Source organism: Macaca nemestrina, chromosome 8, assembly GCF_043159975.1.
Source record: "Macaca nemestrina isolate mMacNem1 chromosome 8, mMacNem.hap1, whole genome shotgun sequence".
NCBI classification, from domain to species: Eukaryota; Metazoa; Chordata; class Mammalia; order Primates; family Cercopithecidae; genus Macaca; species Macaca nemestrina.
The window spans coordinates 50,485,489-50,498,481 of NC_092132.1; the positions used below are offsets into that span (position 1 = coordinate 50,485,489).

At 43.4% G+C, this 12,993-nt stretch overlaps 1 non-coding gene across 1 annotated transcript; it reads left to right on the forward strand.

Moving 5' to 3' along the window:
- The first annotated feature begins 11,068 nt into the window (after window positions 1-11,068).
- LOC112429426 (small nucleolar RNA U13) lies at window positions 11,069-11,171 on the forward strand. Its single transcript, XR_003021631.1, has one exon. It is a non-coding gene; the product is annotated as a small nucleolar RNA U13 (small nucleolar RNA).
- The last annotated feature ends 1,822 nt before the right edge of the window (window positions 11,172-12,993 follow it).

Below are 12,993 nucleotides of genomic sequence, written 5' to 3' on the forward strand. Positions count from 1 at the left end.
TGGTCTCAATCTCCTGCCATCATGATCCGCCCGCCTCTGCCTCCCAAAGTGCTGGGATTACAGGTGTGAGACACCACGCCTGGCCTTTGTTTTTTTTTTTTGAGATGGAGTCTCACTCTGTCACCCAGGCTGGAGTGCAGTGGCAAGATCTCGGCTCACTGCAACTGCCTCCCAGGTTCAAGCGATTCTCCTGCCTCAGCCTCCTGAGTAGCTGGAATTTAGGCACATGCCACCACACCCAGGTGATTTTTGTATTTTTAGTAGAGAGGGGGTTTTGTCATATTGGCCCGGCTGGTCTTGAACTCCTGACATCAGGTGATCCACCTGCTTCGGCCTCCCAAAGTGCTGGGATTATAGGCATGAGCCCTTGTACCCGGCCCATTTTTGTTTTTTAATAGGTGGAATAAGCTAAAATTTGGCTTACTTTATGGTAATTCCTTTAAATGTAGATACTAAGTAAACTTTAGTGGCTAACACTTAGGATGACAGCCAGGATGGGTCATTTATGAGATGTTAAAGCTACAGCACTGACCTTTACCCCCTCAGACTGATGGACTAGTGGATAACAGTCCTATTGCAGGAAATTTCTTGTTGCTGGCTGGCTGGCACTAATCCCATGGGACAAGGGCATGGCTTGCCTCTGTTGTTTTGTCAGGACCATCTTAGATTCCACGTTGAACGTGCTACTGAGAAACAACAGATGGAAAGGTATTGCATCAGGCTCTAAGAAACTGCATGAACTTCTTTTTTTTTTTTCTACACTATCGTGCTACTTCCCCCAGCTACCCAACAACCTTAAAACTCCTCACACTTTATGCCTCACTGCCTAAGTTGTATGTACCATTTTGCTTAAATTCCACTGACCATAACTCAGTCAATGGCCTCTCCCAGCTTTAAGGCAGAAATGGAAATTTAATTTTTATTTCAGCTAAATTAGGGGTTCTATTGCTAATAAAAAAGGAGAGCACAGATATCAAAGGAGGGATATCCTCACAATCTCTCCCACCACCCAATACAATCCCACCTATCCTACGAGGTCTGGTACAAGTATCACTTATTCTGTAGTCCTCCTATTTCTTCCCCAATTCCTAGACAGAAACTTAACCACTCATTTCTCTGAAGCCCCTTGTGAGTATATGATCTGTGTACCTGTCTGATCTCATTCTGAATTGTAAGCCCTGAAAGTAACAGATGCTGACAAGGCTGCAGAGAAGAGGAAACAAACACAGTTGGTAGGACTGCAAATTAGTTCAGCCCCTGTGAAAAGCAGTTTGGAGATATTTCAAATAACTAAAAATAGAATTACCATTCGACCCAACAATCCCAGTATTGGGTATACACCCAAAGGAAAATAAATTCTTCTACCAAAACAACACCTGCACTAGCATGTTCATCACAGCACTATACACAACAGCAGAAGTATGGAATCAATCTAGATGCCTGTCAACAGTGGACTGGATTTAAAAAACGTGGTACACATATACCATGGAATACTATACAGCCATAACAAAGAACAAAAGTATGTTCTCTGCAGCAACATGGATGCAGCTGGAGGCTGCCATTGTAAGTAAATTAATGCAGAAACAGAAAACCAAGTATCAGGTGTTCTCACTTCTAAGTGAGAGCTAAACACTGGGTACAGATGGACAGAAAGATGAGAACAATCAGCTGGGGGTGGTGGCTTACACCTGTAATCCCAGCACTTTGGGAGGCTGAGGTGGGAGGATCACTTGAACTCGGCAGTTCAAGACTAGCCTGGGCAACACAGGGAGACCCCATCTCTTAAAAAAATTTTTTTTTAAGTTGTGAACAATAGACACTGGGGACTCCAAAAGCAGGGAGGGGGGAAATACGGGAAAAATGTTGCAAAATGACCTATTGGGTACTATGTTCACTCTTTGGGTGATGAGCTCAATCAAAGCCCAAACCTCAGCATCACACAATATATCCATGTAACAAACCTGCACATGTACCCGATGAAGCTAAAATAAATAAATAGTAATAATAAAACATAAATTGTAAGCTCTGAGCTGTGTACCTCTATGTATATGTGGTTCCACACGTTACTCACTTTTGTATTATTATTATTTTTTTTTCTGAGACACCTCTGCCTCCCAGGTAGCTGGGATTACAGATACACATCACCATGCCCAGCTAATTTTTGTATTTTTAGTAGAGATGGGGTTTCACCATGTTGGCCAGGCTGGTCTCGAACTCCTGACCTTGTGATCCACCTGCCTTGGCCCCCCAAAGTGCCGGGATTACAGGTGTGAGCCACCGTGCCCAGCCAAGAACCTTAGTCTTCAGCAAATCGAAAGTGCTGAAGAAACAGCTCTTTCCTGGTGGCACATTCTGGAAAAACATTTCACAACACTAGTGAGTGAGCAACCATAGGCTTTGAGGAACTGGCTGACTGTTCTGGGGTGTGCCACTATTGTTGGCCACATGACATAAAACTGGCAGTGGCTGGAAAGAGCAACATCTAAAATGTTTGAGAGGAATATGTAACTCACCCAGGCCTTACTCTGCAAACAAAACATGAGTAACCAGGTAAGTACTTTCTGGCTGGTCAATAACTACTCCACAGCAGCTGCGTGAGTTCCCTGCAGTGGCATGGATGCTGGCTTACAGTGATGTTTGAAACCAAATCTACAGATGAAGACTTCAAAGGATTTTATATCACTAATAAGAAGACTACCTTATTCCCAAAGTTTATCCATTAAACTATAAAACCGATATCAAATAAATATTCCACATTGACAGTGAAGACCCTGATGTGTCTGTTTTAAGTGGAGAAACCACTACAAAAAGAAAAAAAAAATTTTTTTTAAGAGAGAAAGTCTCAGGCCGGGCACAGTGGCTCACGCCTGTAATCCTAACTCTAGGAGGCCAAAGCGGGCGGATCACTTGAGGTTAGGAGTTCAAGACGAGCCTGGCCAGCATTGTGAAACCCTGTCTCTATTAAAAATACAAAAATTAGCTGGGCGTGGTGGTGCATGCCTGTAGTCTCAGCTACTCAGGAGGCTGAGGCAGGAGAATCGCTGAAGTTCAGGAGGCAGAGGCTGCAGTGAGCTGAGATTGTGCCACTGCACTCCAGCCTCGGTGACAGAGTAAGACTTGGTCTCAAAAAAAAAAAAGACAAGGTCTCGCTCTGTCACTAAGGCTGGAGTGCAAGGATGTGATGAGAGCTCACTGAAGTCTCAAATTCTTGGGCTCAAGCAATCTTCCCACTTTAGCCTCCTGAGTAGCTGGGACTACAGGTGCATGCCAGAATGCCAAGCTGATTTTTAAAACTGTTTTGTAGAGATGAGGTCTTGCAATGTTGTCCAGGCTAGTCTTGAACTCCTGGCCTCAAGCGATCCTACTGCTTTGGCCTCCCAAGTGTTGGGATTACAGGCGTGAGCCACGGCGCCTGGTGCAGAAATGGTTTTAAATACAGATAATCATGAGGGTTATAGTGATGATGAAGAGGAAACTGTAAAATGGGTAGAACAATAATCACTAGATGATATGGTGAAAATGTGTGATCAGTCAGTGGTGGGCTTTGAGCCATGTACATTTATTCAGTGAACATGAGTTTACGGCAGTTTTCATAATTAAAAAGGAACTGACGGGAACCCAGATTAATGAACCATTATGACATGGGGAGCAAGGAGTCCTTAAAAAGGGCGCCGCTAGAGTGCAGCATTTAATCCTGCTCCTGCTGGCATCAGATGTCCCCCCCCAGCCTGCTGCTGGGACAGGCACTGATGTTCCTCTCCTCTAGGATGTACAAACACTAGAGGTTACACATGTTCATCCTTGTATGCACAGGCATATTTAGCTGAATTTGAACCTATATATATTAAAAGAGTTATAAAATGTTTTCCTTAGAAAAATGACTACTAGAGTACTTACAATCTATATTTGTTCCACTCTTTCATTGACTGGTTTATTATTTATTTATTTATTTTTTTGAGATGGAGTCTTGCTCTGTCACCAGGTTGGAGTGCAGTGGCATGATCTTGGCTCACTGAAACCTCCCCCTCCCAGGTTCAAGCGATTCTCCTGCCTCAGCCTCCAGAGTAGCTGGGATTACAGGCACACACCACCACGCCCAGCTAATTTTTTTTTTTTTTTTTTTTTTTTTTGAGACCGAGTCTCGCTCTGTCGCCCAGGCTGGAGTGCAGTGGCGTGATCTCGGCTCACTGCAAGCTCCACTTCCTGGGTTCATGCCATTCTCCTGCCTTAGCCTCCCCAGTAGCTGGGACTATAGGCACCCGCCACCATGCCTGGCTAGTTTTTTGTATTTTTTTTTTTTTTTTTTTTAAGTAGAGACGGGGTTTCACCGTGTTAGCTAGGATTGTCTCAATCTCTTGACCTCGTGATCTGCCCGCCTCAGCCTCCCAAAGTGCTGAGATTACAGGCATGAGCCATCACACCCAGTTTACTGGTTTATTATTTAAATAAACTACACAGTTTGTCCTAATTAGTACTTCATACACTTTACTGCAGAAATATTAATGCTTCATTATACTGTGTTACCTTAGACCCTGCCAGGGCTTTTATGTGACGTGACGTGTGGTTATTGTATACATACATATTTCCTTTCAAAAAATCTGAAAAGCTCTGAATTCTAAAACTCATCAGGCTGCAAAGATAGATAATAGACAGTGGACCTTATTTTACTCAAAAGGCAAATAATGCACTTGTAGGAAATCATTGCACTGTTTCAGGTTAAGATCCTTTTTGAACAATTTCTAATGCCTGTCACTCTTGGTTATGTACATTTCTAACTAAAGGCAGCTACTCTATCTTTCCCTCGTAGGATAGAGACCACTGTTAAATTCTGGCACTGATACAAAAACAAAACTTTGCAGAAAAACTGAAGGAGTTTAATCACATCTGGTGGTAATACCTCCTAAATGATATCACACTCTAAGAGCCTTTGCAAGATTATATGAAGTACGAATTAATTTCTAATAATGCAGCTTTGTCATTATGAAGAGCAGTTATTCACTGTGAAAACCAAGTGTGGGCTCAGACCATCTGGCTTCTTGAGCTCTTGTGTTTGAGTATCAGTCTTCCACAGACCCCTCAGCTCAAACCAGGCTGTCACTTCTGGCTGCTCCCAGGGTACCTGCCATAGCATCCTCACTAACGTGCCAAAGCTGGAAAAACTTCATTTTGTTATCTAAATTAAGAATAAATGATCCAGGAGAGCCTCAACTTTAGACATCTGTTTTAGCTGTTCAGAGGCCCATCTCCTTCCTTCCTGCTTCTCGGCTGGGTTAGTAATAACTGAGGTACCAGGTAAATAACCCATAGAGGGCCAATGCACCATTGCATATTATTCTTACTTTGTCTCTAAAAAGATTAAAGGGAGAAATAGTGATTATCTGCTGGATCTTTGTGGAGACACTAATCCACCTCTTTGGAAGGCCAAGGCCAAGTTGAGAACACGAACAGAACACACACCAGTAGCAGAGCCAACGCACCCTGCATTTATTTTAATATTCTACTCCAAATCCCTTGTGTGGAAGGAAAAAGAAAATAACTTTTTTTTTTTTTTTTTTTTTTTTGAGACGGAGTCTCACTCTGCCGCCCAGGCTGGAGTGCAGTGGCGCGATCTCCACTCATTGCAAGCTCCGCCTCCCAGGTTCACGCCATTCTCCTGCCTCAGCCTCCTGTATAGCTGGGACTACAGGCGCCCGCCATCACGCCCAGCTAATTTTTGTATTTTTAGTAGAGACGGGGTTTCACCGTGTTAGCCACAGTGGTCTCAATCTCCTGACCTCGTGATCTGCCCGTCTCGGCCTCCCAAAGTGCTGGGATTACAGGCATGAGCCACCGCGCCCAGCCAAGAAAGTAACATTTATAAAAGGATAATGTCACAAGCTTCATATATTTCCTTTAATTATACACTGTGAGGTAGGTGTTATTCCCTTTTTACAGATGAAGGCTGAAATTAGATAATTTATTAATTCCAAACCTCTCATGAATATTAAGTGATAAAAACTAGCTTATAATCCATCTGTTTATCTCAAACCCATGCTCCTCAAAATTTTCACTTTATTAAAGAATCACAATATCAATACAGGCTTGCTGTAAAAGTCAAATACAGACGTGTTAATGTCTCCTCCCCTAGGCCAAATCTGCTCTCACGGTAACAAATTTTAATAGCTGAGGCGGCATCTTGCCACTTCTTTCTCCAGGATCATAAAATCATGTATACACACATAGAAAGATTTCCTTATTTTTCTCCAAAGAAAGATCTTACTGTAACATTTTCCATTAACACTACACTGCAATTTTTATCACTTATGAATGTATCACCGCTTTTCAAGTTCATATAGGTAATCTCAACTCATTTTTTAAAAATTGCATGATATATTCTATATTACAGATGAACCATACTTTTTAAAACACTTCCTGATAAAATTCAAATTATCTCTACGTTTTTGCTATTACAAAAAAAGCTATAGTAAACTTTCTTGAACATATATTCTTAGACAAATTGGAACCTTGATTTCCACAAACTAAATGAAAAGTGGTATTACTGAATGTAATCTCTGTACGTTTTAGGTCTGAGCTGTTCCTATTGTCAGGTTTTGACTCATAGAGATATGCAAGGCCAAACAACGGAATCTATCTTCCTGACAGTTCTGATAAAGTCATTTCCACTGGACAGAAGGCAAGATTCTGTTTGATTCTGTGCAATGTGAACTCTCAGTTGGGGTAGGGCTTACACAAGGAGGTATCAGAGAAAGAAAGAAATAGGTTATCAGAAGACTCTATCAAGACCAGTTCAGGCCAGGCGCGGTGGCTCACCTGTAATCCCAGCACTTTGGGAGGCCAAGGCAGGTGGTTCACCTGAGGTCAGGAGTTTGAGACCAGCCTGGCCAACATGGTGAAACCCCGTCTCTACCAAAAATACAAAAATTAGCTGGGCATGGTGGCACATGCTTGTAATCCCAGCTACTTGGCAGGCTGACGCACGAGAATTGTTTGAACCTGGGAGACAGAGGTTGCATTGAGCCAAGCTGGTGCTACTGCACTACAGCCTGGGTGACAGAGCAACTCTATCTCAAGAAAGAAAAAAAAAGTTCCTAAATGGGCAGGAGTACGGAACCCTGGCTGGATACCTTTTCCACAACTCCCACCCACCTTACCCCTCTGCAAGGTATACAAGACAGAAGGAAAAAAAAATGAGGGCGAGATTATGGTTTCCTCCAAGAAGGGCCATGCTCCTGTCAGAAAGGGGCCTAGTTTTCAGGGGCCTCTGATGCAGACAAAGCAGACAGCAACTTGGTCTCTCACAAGCTCAATGCACTCTCTCAGGCTGAGTGAAACCAGGTGACACACAGAGGCACTGGCTGGAGAAGCCAGCTTTTTGTAATTCATATATATATATATATATATAATTTTTTAAAAATTTGTTTTAGAGATGAGGTCTCACTATGTTGCCCAGGCTGGTCTCAAACTCCTGGGCTGAAGTGATCCACCCACCTCGGCCTCCCAAAATGCTAGGAGCCACCATGCCTGGCCAGCTTTTTGAAAAAATTTTTTTTGAGACGGAGTCTTGCTCTGTCACCAGGCTGGAGTGTAGTGGTGCGATCTCGGCTCACTGCAACCTCCGCCTCCTAGGTTCAAGCGATTCTCCTGCCTCAGCTTCCTGAGTAGCTAGGATTACAGGCACCCACTACCACACCTGGCTAATTTTTTGTATTTTTAGTAGAGACGGGGTTTCACTATGTTGGCCAGGCTGGTCTTGAACTCCTGACCTTGTGATCTGCCCACCTTGGCCTCCCAAAGTGCTTTTTTTTTTTTTCTTTTGAGACGGAGTCTCCCTCTGTCGTCCAGGCTAGAGTACAGTGGCGCAATCTCGGCTCACTGCAACCTCTGCCTCCCAGGTTCAAGAGATTTTCCTGCTCAGCCTCCCAAGTAGATGGGATTACAGGCGTGCACCACCAACACTGGTTAGTTTTGTATTTTTAGTAGAGATGGGGTTTCGTCATGTTGGTCAGGCTGGTCTCGAACTCCTGACCTCAGGTGATCCACCCACCTCAGCCTCCCAAACTCCTGGAATTACAGGTATGAGCCCCTGTGCCTGGCCAGCTTTTTGAAATTCTTAAACTGGATGTGTACCTTTGGATACATATATAAACTTTCCAATTCTTATGTTCCTCTTTTGAAAAATGAGGGGTTCAGGATTTGTGATGTGCGAAGCCACTTCTGTTTCTCAGATTCTGTAATTCTAGTTACAAAATGTGGATAATTTCTTATGACATTTGGACGAATTCATACAAATATAAAACTAGGAGTCAAGACTTGGGTTCAAGTCCCAATCTGCAAGCTAAATAATCTTAGAGAAGCCCTTTAACTCCCCTGAGTTTTATTCCTCAGCTATAAATCTGGCAAAATAAACCTCATAGGGTTGTTGCAAGACTCAAGTAAGGGGATGCCTGTTAAATAACTTGTGAACAATAAAAATGTTAAAATAAATGTAGCATAGGCCAGGAGCAGTGGTTCACATCTGTAATCCCAGCACTTTGGGAGGCTGAGATGGGAGGATTACTTGAGGCCAGGAGTTCAAGGACAGCCTGGGCAACACAGCAAGACTCCATCTCGACAGGAAATTTAAAAATTAGCCAGGGAAGACGGTGCACGTCTGTAGTCCCAGCTACTTGGAAGGCTGAGGTGGGAGGATTGCTTGAGCCCAGGAGGTTGAGTCCATAGTGAGCTATGATCATACAATTGCACTCCAGCATGGGCAACAGAGTGAGACTGTCTTTAAAAATAAACAAACAAATAAACGTGGCATAGTATTCTTAGTAAATCCAAGCTACTAGTTCTCATTTCTTTGCTCAACTTAAACTTCATTAATCAAATACTTAAGTCATTCATTCCACAAATATTTATGGAATGTCTTCTGTTTTAGGCACTATATACCTCAGTGAATAAAACACTGAATTTTTATTTACTGTCCAACACTGGCCAGACACAATGCGAGGTACTGAGCACACAATGGTGCAATTAAGAGCTTTTAGTGGGAGTCACAGTCACACTTACGTCATGGGACTTAGACTTGAAAATGTGTATCAAATACAGAAATTTTCACAATGTGTATCAAATACAGAAATTTAAAAATAAATATTTTAGCAAGGCACACACAAGGGAAATAAACTGTACTCACCCTAGTAGAGAGATGAATGTAGTACCTGCTATGATCTAATACATAGGGGCCAGCCACTGTTTTAGGTACTGGAGATTCAGCAATGAACAAAGCAGACCAAGTCCCTGGCCTTCTGGAGCTCACATTCTATTAGAAAGGCTGACTCACAGGCACATGTTCTCAGTACCTCCTGAGGGATATGTCACAGGACTAAAAAATGAAAGGCTGAATCAACCAGACTATTACTAATTACATATGGAAGACACAGGCAAAGAAAAGTATGAGGCTGATATGAGACGTATGAGACAAAGTTCTAGACCCAGAGCTTCTGGCCCCTTCTCTTGGTAGTACTCAGTTCCCCTTATCAGAACTGAAGGCATGATAAACTCTGACTTTCTCACCTCATTTCTCATTCCAATTATTCAACTTGGACAAGTAGCAGCTTTTACCAAGGAGTGAGATGTTTGGGTATATGGGATAATCACAGCTATGTTTTGGCTGCGGTAAGCTGTTATGGCTTTAGATTTTCAAACACCATTCATACACTCTGCAAACATATGATTGAGCTCTACCCTTTTCTAGGGTCCTTTGAATCTATCTGTGTCTCACACAGCATGAAGATTCCTGCAGCCAATAATGGATCACTAACCTGCATCTAACTTCTAACTATTGCTCACATATGCATTCAGAAGTATGTCCAACAACGGCAGATTCTTTAGCATGATGCACTGTGCAAAGTCCTTGCTTCCTGGCATTTATATTCACATTGAAAACTTAAGAGAAATGCAAACTCTAGTATTAGACAGTATGAGTTGATGCCATTTGATTAAATGAGATATAGGAGCTACAAGGAGAAAGGCATCACTTCTGGCTGGAGTAACCACAGGAGAGAAGGATGCCGCTCTTGTGAGAGACTGTTTTGTGCTGGTCACAGTGCGAGACATTTTACATACATTCTCTCACTTGCCAGGAAGGCTTCATGAAGGACTTGGTAGTCTAAGACCCTGAGGAAGAATTTGGTAAGGCAGACATGTAGTTTCAACTGAATTTTCATTTACTGTCCAACACTGGCCAGGCACAATGCTAGGTGCTGGACACATGATGGTGATGGTGCAATTAAGAACTTTTAGTGGGAGACACAGACAAATAAACAGGCAATCACAACTACCCTATAGTGTAATGTATACAAATAGATAAAGCACAGGGGCAATGGCAGAACAAGGTCAGGTGTATTTGTCATGATTCTCTCAGTTGCACATGACAAAACTGACTCAAAATAATCTTAAGCTAAAATGTGATGGGCTGGCTTACGTTACTAGGAACCACCAAGGTGGATCCAGGACTTAAACCAGGACACTCCCTCTGCTCTGTGTCAGCATGTCCTTTAGTACTGCAGATGGGAGGTCCTCCAGGTGAACATTCTTTGACACAGTGACCCTAGAGGCAAGAGGCAGGCTTCCTGGCTAGCTTGTGTGGAGGGAGGACTTTGGCCCTGCTTGGAACATTTATCCTTTCCTGAAACAATCCCTGTTGCCAAGGGAAAGGGTACCACAATCAACAAACTGGGTTTACACACCTGGCCCTGCTGGTGAGTGGTGGGTTAGGTTCTCACACCAGCAGAAAGGGAGAGGGGAGAAATACATATGGGGTCACCACAAACAACAGCTACCACACGGAAGCCCTGAAGTGACAGTGCAGTCATGGGAACAGCAGGGACACAGGGAAAGGGATGTGTGGGATAAGTTCTTGGGATAGTGAATAGATTAGTTCAGCTGGAGCAGTGGTCATACCAAAGAGAACAGAGAAAAACCAAAGAGGGCAGGGCAGACTGTGGAGGGCCTTGAATACCTGCTAAGGACTCTATAGCAGCCTGATGGGAGCATGGTGACAGCTTTGCTCAGAATCTGTAGGGTGATCCTTTGGAGTTCATAAACATGATGACTGGGTATTCACGTGCACGGGTGAGATGTGCCACCCTTGAACCTTGTTATGATGCTGGTACATTACCTATCTGACATGAAAAAAATATAAATAATTTTTTTAAAAAAATCTACAGGGCAACAAGAATGAAGGTGTGAAACACCTACAAACTGTATCTTCGGTGAAATGAGGAAGTGACAAAGTTTACAAATTTCACATTGTGTGTAGTGTCACCCCCAAACCAGCACAGTAATCTACAACGTGTGGGCAGGTGCCATAGGAAACACCAGAAGCTGCACAGGAGTCCAGCTGGTGGTGGAAATTCAGCCATCCCCAGGAAAATTCAACCCCAAGAGGAGAGGACTCACCCTGGATGGGAACCACTGTGAGCAGGACCAAGAAGGAAGAGGACAAGAACACTAGGAGAGGAAGAAGGAAATCACCAGAGTGCCTAGAGGACACCCAGGTAGCTTTGGGAAGTACAGCTTCCAACGGACAGAGGAGTACCTTGGCAGGAAGGGGCAGGATGCCTCCGAATCAGAGGCTGGGGAAGGGCCAGGGAAGTTCTGGGCTTCGTGAAACCCACCCAAGTGAGGTTAGGATCCTCAAGTTAGAGGAGGTCTGGCTACACAGAGGTGCCATTCAGTAAAGAGTAGGCCTCACTACAACAGAGGAGGGAGCCCTCGAGCTGAGAATCAAGGAAAGCTGCCTCCCCTCTCACATCACAGGACTCAATTGCTAACTGTTGGCTCAGAAAAATCCGACCCATCAAAAAAAAAAAGATTTTTTAAATCCACAAAAGGTTCTCCCAGAAAAAAAAAAAAAAAAAAATCTGAAAAAGAGTGGCAAAACTTCCTCCCTGCAGAAAGAAAACTCATCCAAAAAATCTTGCCACAAAGAAGAAAAAAATTTTTTTTTCTTGAGATAGAGTCTCCTTCAGTTGGGCTAGAGTGCAATGCTGCGATCTCAGCTCACTGCAACCTCTGCCTCCTAGATTCAAGCGATTCCCCTGCCTCAACCTCCCAAGTAGCTGGGATTACAGGCATGCACCACCAGGCCCAGCTAATTTTTATATTTTTAGTACAGACAGGGTTTCACCATGTTGGCCAGGCTGGTCGCGAACTCCTGACCTCAGGTAATCTGCCCACCTCTGCCTCCCAAAGTGCTGGGATTACAGGCGTGAGCCACCACACCCGGTCAGAAGAAGAAAATTTTAACCCAATATTCTATTATGATTCAAACAAAATGTAATAAGGCAATGACAGTTATGTAGGAAGATGACAAAGCAGAAATAAAGAACTCAAGGAAGGGGTGGTCAGGCAGCAGAAGGTGACAAACCACAGGAGGGCACGAAAAAGGAGCCGGCAGATTAAAAACTGCTTTAGGAAAGAAATGGGACAGAAATACAGAAACACTGCAGGAAAAAAAAAAAAAAACAAATTACAAGGAACACAAGGGAGAAGAGACACTACTGTGAAAGATACTGTGGAAGACATAACAGAATTAAGTAAAATATAGAAACTTAAAATCATTAGAGAAGTGATAGGCAAATGAAACTGCATAAAGTTAGAGTCTCTGAAGAAAAACAATGGAACAGAACAAATTATTTTAAAACATGGTTCAAGGTTCAATGTTAAGCAAGGTTTGGAACTGGGATTGGAAGGACAGCTTGTCCCAGTTCACAGACCTAGATTTAGGAACCAAGAGGGGAAGGAAGGCCTGGAAGTTATCTCAGGGCTAGGGAGCCAGGAGCAGGGAAGAGGTGCTCTGCCCCGGGTCTCTAAGAAGAGGGAGTCACAAGAGTGGGAAAGGACAGTGCTGTCCGCCCCACACATCCTGATTCAGCCCAGCCTCAATTACCTACAGAATTAGGGGTTGCAGGGTGGATGGGGGTTGGGGGTAGTGAGTAAATAGTTCAG